Source organism: Crocodylus porosus, unplaced genomic scaffold (genome assembly GCF_001723895.1).
Source record: "Crocodylus porosus isolate Cpor-Errol unplaced genomic scaffold, CroPor_comp1, whole genome shotgun sequence".
Lineage (NCBI taxonomy): Eukaryota > Metazoa > Chordata > Crocodylia > Crocodylidae > Crocodylus > Crocodylus porosus.
The window spans coordinates 50,271,501-50,281,764 of NW_017728948.1; positions in this window are offsets into that span (position 1 = coordinate 50,271,501).

Below are 10,264 nucleotides of genomic sequence, written 5' to 3' on the forward strand. Positions count from 1 at the left end.
TTCCTGGGATCCTATGACCCCAGCTGACTTCCTGCCCTTTGGGCAGGGGGCTGGACTCGATGATCTCCCAAGGTCCCTTCCAGCCCTAATGTCTATGAAATCCAGACAAAGACAATGTTTTTACATGTTGGAGAAAAATATGCCTTGGCTGTCTGAGCACTGAGTTAGGGCTTGTCAGTTCTTGCACAGAAGGATGGCACAGGCTGGTCTGTCCAACTCTTTTCATGGAGCAGACTAACTTAATGGTTGCTGGGAGCTGTGTGGGGGATATGGGATCACAGCTTAGCTCACAAATTCCACATACATACAAGGAAAGCTGCCTGGCATTCTGTTTTTGCTTCCAAAGAACCATGCCTTTTAAGTTGTAGTATTCACTGTGGGACAGCACTGCCCCCAAGGCATAGTGAATCACTGAAGCAAGTGAAGAATGTATAGTACTCTGTTCAGAGTACGGTTATCTTGGAAACTCAGGAAAGTCACAAGCTCAACTTTTAGGCAGAGGAAATAGATGTTCCCATGAAGCAAAAGCGAACCCTTAGGGATTTAAAGAAACAACAAAAGTATCAAAATCTTCTGCAGCATAAAATGAGGCTGTCACTCCAGGTGCAGGTAAAATGGGTCAGGCTGTCTCAGAATAATTTGTGAAAAAACAACCCACTTTATTTGTAATTGCTGCATTCACCTTAATGAGTTTCTCAGTGAAGCATTAGAAGGTTTGTGGCTTTCAGAAACTACACTGAGTTAGGCACATTTCATCCTCTGGAGTGGTTGGGTCACCAGCAACGCACAATCCTGGTGGGAACAAGTGCCCATCAAGACCATACAGGTTACATTTTAACATAGGAAATAGGACTGGATGGTACCCCCTGATCCTGCTACTGGAGGCAATCACATAATATAATCCCATTCATAACCTTATCAAACCCCATTGTAATGCTATTTAAGATTTTTGTCTCCACTACTCCTATGCAAGGTTGGTCCACAGCATCACAGGTCTGATGGTTGGAAATGAGAGAGTGGTTTCCAGAATAAATCTTCTTCAGACTTGTACCAGTGTTGCTCTTTACCTTAAATAGCAATTAACCCTTCCTGGTGCTTCCCCACTCCTGTCGCAAATGCACTTTTTTAGAAAGCAATCACATTCCTCTCAGCCTTCAATTTCTAAATTGAGCAAGCTAAGGTCTTTTAGTCATCTCTTGCAATATAGGTGGCCCAACCCTCTGAACATCCTACTAGTCCTTCTCTGAACCATTTGAGTTTAAATTGATTATTCTTGAATGCATGTTACTAGATTTATACCCAGGTTCAAAAGTGCATTTCAATACATTTTCCTTGTAGAATGACCTCACTCAATGCTTGCTAAAACAACATTTGCTTTTTTCTCAGCCCCAGTATGTTGGTGGCTCAGTCATCCTGCAAACAATACATCCACCCGATTTTCATTTCCAACCACTGAGACTCCTGTTAATTCCACCTTCACAGATTAGTGTTATATTTTTTTAAAGGTCTTAGATTTATTGTTTGTGAGGAAAGGACGCCTCCTATACCTTGACACCTATCCACCTCAGGGCCTGTAACATATTTTAATCATTTCGATGATGTGATAATGACAATTTCTTTTGAGAAGCTGCCTCCATCTCCTACCTAATCTGCCACCAAAATGATACCAGTATTGTCCAGAAGTTTTTCTTCCTATTATGCAGATTCTTTGCCACCATTTAATGCCTTTTTTTAATATTCGCATTAGCGGATTTAGAGCTTTTTTCTTCCTATGAAGAGACGGGCAAGTTAATTGTTTCTTATTTGCTTCAAATGTGTTTCCCCAACACCTTGACCTTACAAATACTTACATATGTTTGCACATGTGAGTAAGTCATGTCACCCTGGTTTCTTATTCAAATAAGAATATCTGGTAGTTTGAAAAGCAAAAAATTAATGCAATATCTGGTCCAAAACTAAAGAAGGATAAGAAAGCTTAGAGAATAAAGGTGTGAGAGCCTTATCACCTAGAAAAGATATTGCTTGATTTTAATCAAATGAGACTGTACATATTAGTGAATGTAAGTGCCTGGGTAAGTATTTGTTGTATCTGGATAATTTTTTTTCTTGTTATAAAAATATCACATTAGGATTAACAAGGTTTTTTTAATAACAACATTAAAGATTGGTTATGCTGTTGTTTTTCCTGTTGTTTTCTTTTCTATCAACTTCTTGGGTGACATTTTGGTTGTGTGTATTAGGGAAAAAGAGTTTTAAACCCACCCTGGAAATCAAGACATCAGGGCTAGGGACAGCCATTCAAAAAGCCTGAGCCTAAATTGATTCAATCTTTGCAGGTTAGTCTAACCTGGCTAGGCTAAACTGGCTTGTAACCACACAGAAATCCCCTCTGGACTGAAAATATGCAGGCATATGCCTGTAGTGGCTCAGGCCAGAAGCTGAGGGGTGCCAGAGCAGCCCTCCCTTGCCTTCTACAATGCTGAGCTGAGGGGGGTGGGGCATGGCAGGCCCTGGCAGGGCACTCTGATTAGGGAAGAGTCCCCTTTCCCCCCCAGCAGCAAGTTGCTGACACAGTGTTTATCAGCCCATTAAGAAACCTACAGCCTCTCTCCATTAGTTCAAGCTCTCCTTAAACAGCTTTTCCAAGGAAGAGATGGAGGGACATCACCAGCTACATGTAGATTAGCTCCAAAAAGCCCTAAGCTGTCTGCCTTTTACCTGTCTGCCGCAGCATGGACCATAGCCAGCATGTGGTATGCTAATGCTGAGAGGTGTCTGTGTAAGGCAGCGGGGAGGGGGATCCCTGCTTCAGCAGGGAGCAGTGAGAGGGAGTGGGGAGCAGGAGGAAGCCAGGCAGATACCACTGTGCCTGCTGTCTCTGCCAGAACTGCACCCAGGGAGCAGAGGGGAGGAGCCAGCCCAGCTATCTGGAGCAGAGACCCTCACCCAGGCCAGAGAGCATGCCACAATGCTGGGGGATTTTAACTTAAACCAGGAAGGGGTCTGGGACAGACATTGCATAAACTGATTTGACCCAAATAAGTTAAGTCTGATACTACATTCACAACCAGGTTGATCTCAAAACAATTTCAACCATTTTCAAACTGGTTTATGTGAACCGAACTTCTGTTCTGTTGCAGGTTTAAACCAGTGTCTGATCACTTAAATGAGTTTACGTGTAATGTCTATCCCTAGCCCAGAAGTAATTAGATGACTCTGTGTCTTTCAAGATTGTCAGATAATGCAGAATCATAGAGAAGTAGGGCTGGAAGGGATCTCACAAAGCCATCTAGTCCAGCACCTGCTCAAAGCAGGAATTATTTTGAAGGCTCATAGTCTGTGATGCACAAAACCAGTCTCAGATTTGGCTTCTTTAGTATTTACAAATAAAATATTTTGAACACTTTATACTTTACTAAGAGAGTAACTTCTAAGTGATTTTTCTTAAGATTCAGAAAACAGAAGCTTCTACAGAACAAATGGAAGAGTACAGATGTTAAAAACACAAATCAAGTTAAATGCTCAAAATGTTATTACATAGATTTCTATAGTGAAAATGGGTTTACCATCATGGAGAACACCTTTCAGGTCTTTTCCTTCAGCTTCTCTGCATTTGGGATATTGTTGTTCAGCCAGACTTCATTTGCATCCCAAGCTTATTAGGTAATACCATAATTCAAGCTCCAAACAGCATCCTTCTCCAATCTCAATGTAAATGTGAAACATAAGCTCTTTTGTCCCCTCTGAGATTTCCCTTCTAATAGGCATACAAAAAACTAGATCTCTTGGTTCCAAAATAATACCTTTTATTAGACCAACTGGAAAGTGGCAAGAAAACTGTCCTTTTCTGCAAGCTTTCCGGATCAAAGTCCCCTCATCAGGCTCTGGGAAAAGTGTAGATGATACAAGATCATAAAAAGTCCCCATAGGTAGGAAATAAACTTCATTTTTGCACAGAGGGAGCTGAAGATGGAAGGCTGTCTCTGTGGGTCCATGAGAGTGTCTCTGTGAGCTGTGTTGCGTAGCGCTTTGATGTGTTGATCAGGTAGCATTCCTTCCCTGGAAGTGGCAGGTGGCAGGCAAGGAGGTAAAAAAAATTCCTTGTTGTTCTGCAATGAAGTTTAAAATCCAAAATCAGCTAAAATTCAGCATCCTCCATGTTTCAGGAGTGTACTCGGTAGCTGTGTTGGTCTGAGACAAAAAGACATACAAAAAACTAGAACTCTTGGTTCCAAAATGCTACCTTTTATTAGACCAACTGGAAAATGGCAAGAAAACTGCCCTTTTCTGCAAGCTTTCGGGATCAAAGTCCCTTCGTCAGGCTCTGGGGAAAGTGTAGATGGTACAAGATGATAAAAAGTCCCCATAGGTAGGAAATAAACTTCATTTTTGCCTCCAGGGAAGGAATTCTATCTGATCAACACATCAAAGAGCTACTCAGCAAAGCTCACAGAGACACTCATGGACCCAGAGGGACAGCCTTCCATCTTCAGCTCCCTCTGTGCAGAAATGAAAATTATTTCCTCCCTATGGGGACTTTTTTCCATCTTGCATCATCTACACTTTTCCCAGAGCCTGACGAAGGGACTTTGATTCCAAAAGCTTGCAGAAAAGGACAGTTTTCTTGCCATTTTCCAGTTTGTTTAATAAAAGGTATCATTTTCAAACCAAGAGTTCTAGTTTTTTGTATGTCTTTTTGTCTCAGATCAACATGACTACCAAGTATGCCCCTTCTAACAAAATAGAATTTTAAAACTTAAACACTGCCTGATCCCTATCAACCATGTTAGGCTTAAGGTTTCAGCAGCTCATCTTCTTTCTCTACCACCTTCCCTTATTTACTATTGCCAGAGTCACCATTTCCAAACTACCTCTCCTTCAGTCTGGGCACCCTTTATCTTCAGGTGAGGTAGGTAAGGTTAGTATAACTTTAGGTGTCTTTTAACCTCTTGTGTGCCTATGGGAGTTTTATACCACTTGAGCAAAATTTAGCTTCTTGTGCTATTTTGAGAGTGATTTTAAAATGAAGTTGTGTTAGAGACTTCAAATTTTACTTTTTCTAATGCCTTCCATGAAATCCTGAGTAAGATTTAACACATTTAGGCTTGAATTCGATATGTAAACATGTAAATAGTCCCACAGCTTTTTGTTGTCTTTTTTCTATGTTTAGAGTTTGGCATGTGCTTACGTACTCTGTTGCTTCAGGACCGTAATTAGAATATTGATAAAGGCAAAGAAAAAAACTTTAACCAGGCAAACTCCACAGCGCATTTACAAATTAAGAACTCCATGATGATCAAGCTTGAAAAATCTTTGTTTGCAAAACCTCACCTGATAAAGTGCTAGAGAAAATATATAATTTTGAGCTGGCCAGGGGGAAAAAAGGTATCTCAGTGATTTTTGTTTAAAACAATTCCAGATTTAAGATTTCTTAAAGCATAAACTTTCACCACACATTGAATAATGACTCTTAGTGCTGTAGAGTCTCCTATATGGGCCGTGTGCCTAAAGTTAGAAATGCTCAGCTTTAACTATCAGATATCCAGGTTGTAGCTGTATTGGTCTAAAGGAAAAAACAATCAGGGCTCATGGTAGAGGTAATACCATTTTTTTAGACTAACAAGATTGTTGCAAAAAAAAATTATTTAATTGCAAGCTTTTGAGCACAGACACCCTTCATCAGGCATTGGATAAAAAATTGTAAAAGTTCTCCTGGGTAGAAATGAAATATGAACTCTCACTTCTACCCAGAACACTCTTAATATCTTGTCGGTTTAATAAAAAATGTCACCTTTAACTATGATTTTAAGTGCCTATATCCAACATTTAGGCAACAGTGAGATCCTCAAAAGCCCTACTCAGCTGTGGGTAGATTGATGCCTGTTCCTAGGCCCAGAGATATTCATCTAAAACACAGCCTGTCCACCTACATGTATCCAAACCTGAAATGCGATAGTAAAGCTTCTCCATGGGCAAGCAAAAAAGGAAGAAATCATGGTAAGCCGTTCATGAAGAAAGATTTCAGCATAGCATGGGTGTTTCCAGTGCACTTATTACTTCTTTATAGTACTGACAGAAATGCAAAGTAGTAATTTGTTTAGCTTTTAGCTGATTAATGTGCTGAACAGCATCTTGACAATGATATTATGCCAGGTTAATAAATAATACAACAGATTATCATTCATCATATTGCTGATGAAACCACCTCCTTATCTGTTCACATGTAGCATCAAAACAACAAATCAGTGATGTTTTAACTGCAGCATCCCACATCAAAGACGACAACAATACTCTGGCTGCTCCAGACCCAATTAGAAGACAAGTGTTTAAGAACTCTCACAATAGTTTTTTTTATTTGATATCAGCAATATACATTGGAATATAATAGGAACAATTTTGCACAACCCTTCTTGCAAGATAGATTTATTTTCCAAATACACAGATGTTCATAATACAGGTAGGTAACAAGCTGCACAATAGCAAAACAAGTTCACAGTTATTGAACCACCTTAGATTTTATTATTATAATAAGGTGACCAGCACTGAACCTACGCACTTAATTAGCCTAATAACAAATTAGCCTAATTAGGTTAATAACTAAATTAACTTTTGATTCTTCTCGTCCTTCAAACATGTTGTTTCATTCCAAAAAATGTGTGCATGAAGAAAGTGTAAAAGAAGTCAATAGCTTTCACCTCCATGAATTAGGCATAACATAACACTTGAAACAAGCATCTATAACTATAGGACTTGGGTTATTTTGATTCTTTCCTGCTCTCCACTACTCTATGGCAATACAACATGGCATAGCAGAAGTATTTTGTCAGTGTGAATGATATGACTCAAAGGTAGTATATTCATGAGTGAGAAGTTACTCAGTTTATTCCCAAATGAATACTAGTAAAACATTTCTACCACACTACATTATTGCATATTTTCCATGTCTGACTTTTTTTTTTTTTTTCTTTTTGTGTAAAAGAAAAGAAAGAACAACTGTCTTTTTAGAAAGCTTTATGTTTTTTGCTGGGACTATTTCTTGTGTCCCTCTACTTAAAAAGCCAAATACTTTAGTTATCATGAACAGGGCTTCATAGGCAGGAAAAAATTAAAACTAATGAACCCACCATTCTAAAATAGCTATTGTGTACTTAGAAATGTCATAGGGACAGTAGCACCTGCTGTGTGACAGGTGAAAAGCTTTTTTCTAGTTTTGATTGATTTTTAATTTTCATTGATTTAAAAAATGGCAGCAGTTAAAAGCTTCTCACAGGGTTCAAATATTAGAATTAATATTGGCAGGAGATGGCTTAGTGGGCAGAAAGCAGATAAGGTAGTAAGCTGCACAGCTTTCACATGACTTATTCATTTATCCCCACCACCTAAGTAAAGTATGCTTTAATATAAAGGCCAGATGTATTCATACACTTCAGCTGCTTTGCATATCTCTAATCTTATTCTTCTCATGTCTTTGTTATAACCTAGATATTTTTCCAGAATGGTGCACATCTAAGATTGTTGATGACAAGGTATTTAGCAGAAATTAGCAGATTTGTTGGAATCTGACAGGGGCCACAGTGTGAGTACTTCTGTTACGGCCATCATGGCAGTTGGATGCAAATTTCTAGTGATGCAACCAAGCTCTCTATACCAAGTTCAACCAACAATTTAAATTATGTTTTCCACTTCTGTATGTCACCAGGGCAGTGCAAAGCAACTGAATATACCTAGTAAATTTGTCACACCACTAGTATATAGATGTACATAGTGTATTCACACTCGTTTAGGGTGTTATTTTTTTCCATTGTTAAATATGATCAAGACTTTCTCCATAATAAAAATCTTGATGTGCCAATGGACACCATTGTGGGAAGCTAATTGACAAGTTGGGAGTGCTAACATGATCTAATAGACTCGGGTACATTGTGGAAGTCAGGAATTCCTGAGTCCCCAGTCCCTCTTCGCAGCTAACGTGTATGCCAGTTTATTCAACCTTTTCATCAATGACCTGGAAATGGGGGTAAACAATGAAATTACCAATTTTGAAGATGACACTAAATTATTGAGGGTAGTCCAGTCATAAGATGATGGAGAGGAGCTGCAGAAAGATATCACCAAGCTAACTGAGTGAGCAGGCAAAAAAAAAAAAAAAAAAAATGGCAGACAACCTTCAGTGCTGACAAGTGCAAAGTAGAAAACATAGGAAAAAATAACGTCAGCTATAAGTACTCAGTGCTGGGTTCTTAACTAGCTGTTTTGATGCAGAAAAAAAAACTTTACAGCCATTGTAGATAGCTCTCTGAAAATGCCATCTCAATGCACAGAGGGAAAACAAAATGGAGAACATCATCATGCCATTATATGTGGTGCACCCACATCTTGAATATTGTGTGCAATTTTGATCCCATCGCAAAAAAGACGTAGCAAGATTAGAAAAGGGAACAAGAAGGGCAACCAAAATGATCAGGGGCCAAGAGCAGTTGCCATACCAAGAGAGACTTAAAAAAAGGCTAGGACTTCTCCTTTCCAAACTGAGAAAGCTGAGGGGGAATATGACAGAGGTCTATAAAATCATGAAGGGTATGGACCAAGTGAACATGAAATTGTTGTTTACCAAGTCCCAAAATATTAGAACTAAGAGGCACCCACTGAAACTGGCAGGTGACAAATTTAAAATTAATAAGAAAGGATACTTTTTTATACAACACACTGTTAACTTGTGGAATTCATTGCCACAGAAGGTGATAGAAGCATAGCGAGATCCAAAAAGGGACTACATAAGTTCATAGATATTAGACCTATTAATAGCTATTGAATAGAACAGTTGGAAATGTTTCCTCTGGCATCTCTAAACAAATAATGGTGGATGCCAGGGAGAGTACTAAATAGGGGATAGATCACCCTAGACATATCCGGTTCAGTGCTCTCCCTATTATCCACTTCTGCCAATGCCAGGAACAGGATAGTGAACTAGCGGGATCATTGGTCTGACCCAGTATGGCACTTATTAAACTAGCCAACTGCCTGCCAAGAATGATGGGTGGGAGTGGGTGGGGATGGAGCCCTGTGCCCCCGCCCGGGTTTGTTCCCCTCTTCCCTTCTGCTGTTTGGGGTCTGGGCCTGCTCACCCCCTCCCTGCCGCAACAGCAGGGGGAGGAGACGAGTGGGCCCAGGCCCGATGCAGGGGAGGACAGGCCTGTGGGTGGGGAGAAGCCGGCCCACCATGGCAGGGGAGGGGAGCAGTGGGCCTGGGCTGATCCAGCGGCACTGGGGGGGATGGCAGGAGCAGGTTTGGAGCTGACACAGTGGAGGGAGGGGTGGGGGAGGAGTGGGCTCAGTCTCGAGGAGGTGGAAAGGCCCACTTTCCCCCTCCCCGCACTGCTGCCATGCCACAGCTCCTCCCCGCCCCCCCCATTGCCACAGTGGGCCAGCTTCTCCCTTCGCCTTGGGCTTGCTCCTCCTCCCCCCTCCTACGTTGGACCCAGGCCCACTCCTCCCCCTCCCCCAACTGCTGTCACTGCCACCACGGTGCAGCCACTCCTCCTGCCACCTATGTCACACCCACTCCTCCCTCCACCACTGCCATGTTGGCTCTGCAGGCAGCGGGCTGAGGTTAGCACCAGTGGCTTCGCTCCCCACCCCCAGTGATATCCCAGCCCCACTCTCCCCACCCCGTGCTGCTGCCACCACCTCCAAAGAGCAAGGGTTGGTGGCGAGGCCAGCTCTGCTGGCCTCGCCCCTCCCCTCCGTCCACTGGCAGCACCTGCAGGGAGCAGGGCGGGAGGAGACAAGGTGGGTGCTGCTGGTCTCACCCCCGTGTTCCATCTGCTCCATTGCCACTGCCTCCAGGAAGCAGGGCAGGGGGAGGGGGAGGCGAGCTCCCCCCCAGCGCTCCATTAGGGCTGGAAGGGGCCTCGGAAGACTGAGTCCAGCCCCCTGCCCCAGGAGCAGGAAGTCAGCTGGGGTCACAGGGTCCCAGCAATATAAACATCCAAATTTTTCTTGAAGGTGTTCAAAGTAGGTGTTTGAACCACCTCCAATGGCAGGCTATTCCAGACCTTGGGGACTCAGACAGTAAAGAAATTTTGCCTTATGTCCAGTTTGAAATGGTCTTGCAGGAGTTTATAACCATTCGACCTTGTCATCCCCTGAGGTGCTCTGGTGAACAGTCATTACCCCAGATCCTGGTGGTCACCCCTGATAAACTTATAGGTGGCCATCAGATCACCCCTGAGCCTGCGCTTTTCCAGGCTGAAGAATCCCATAG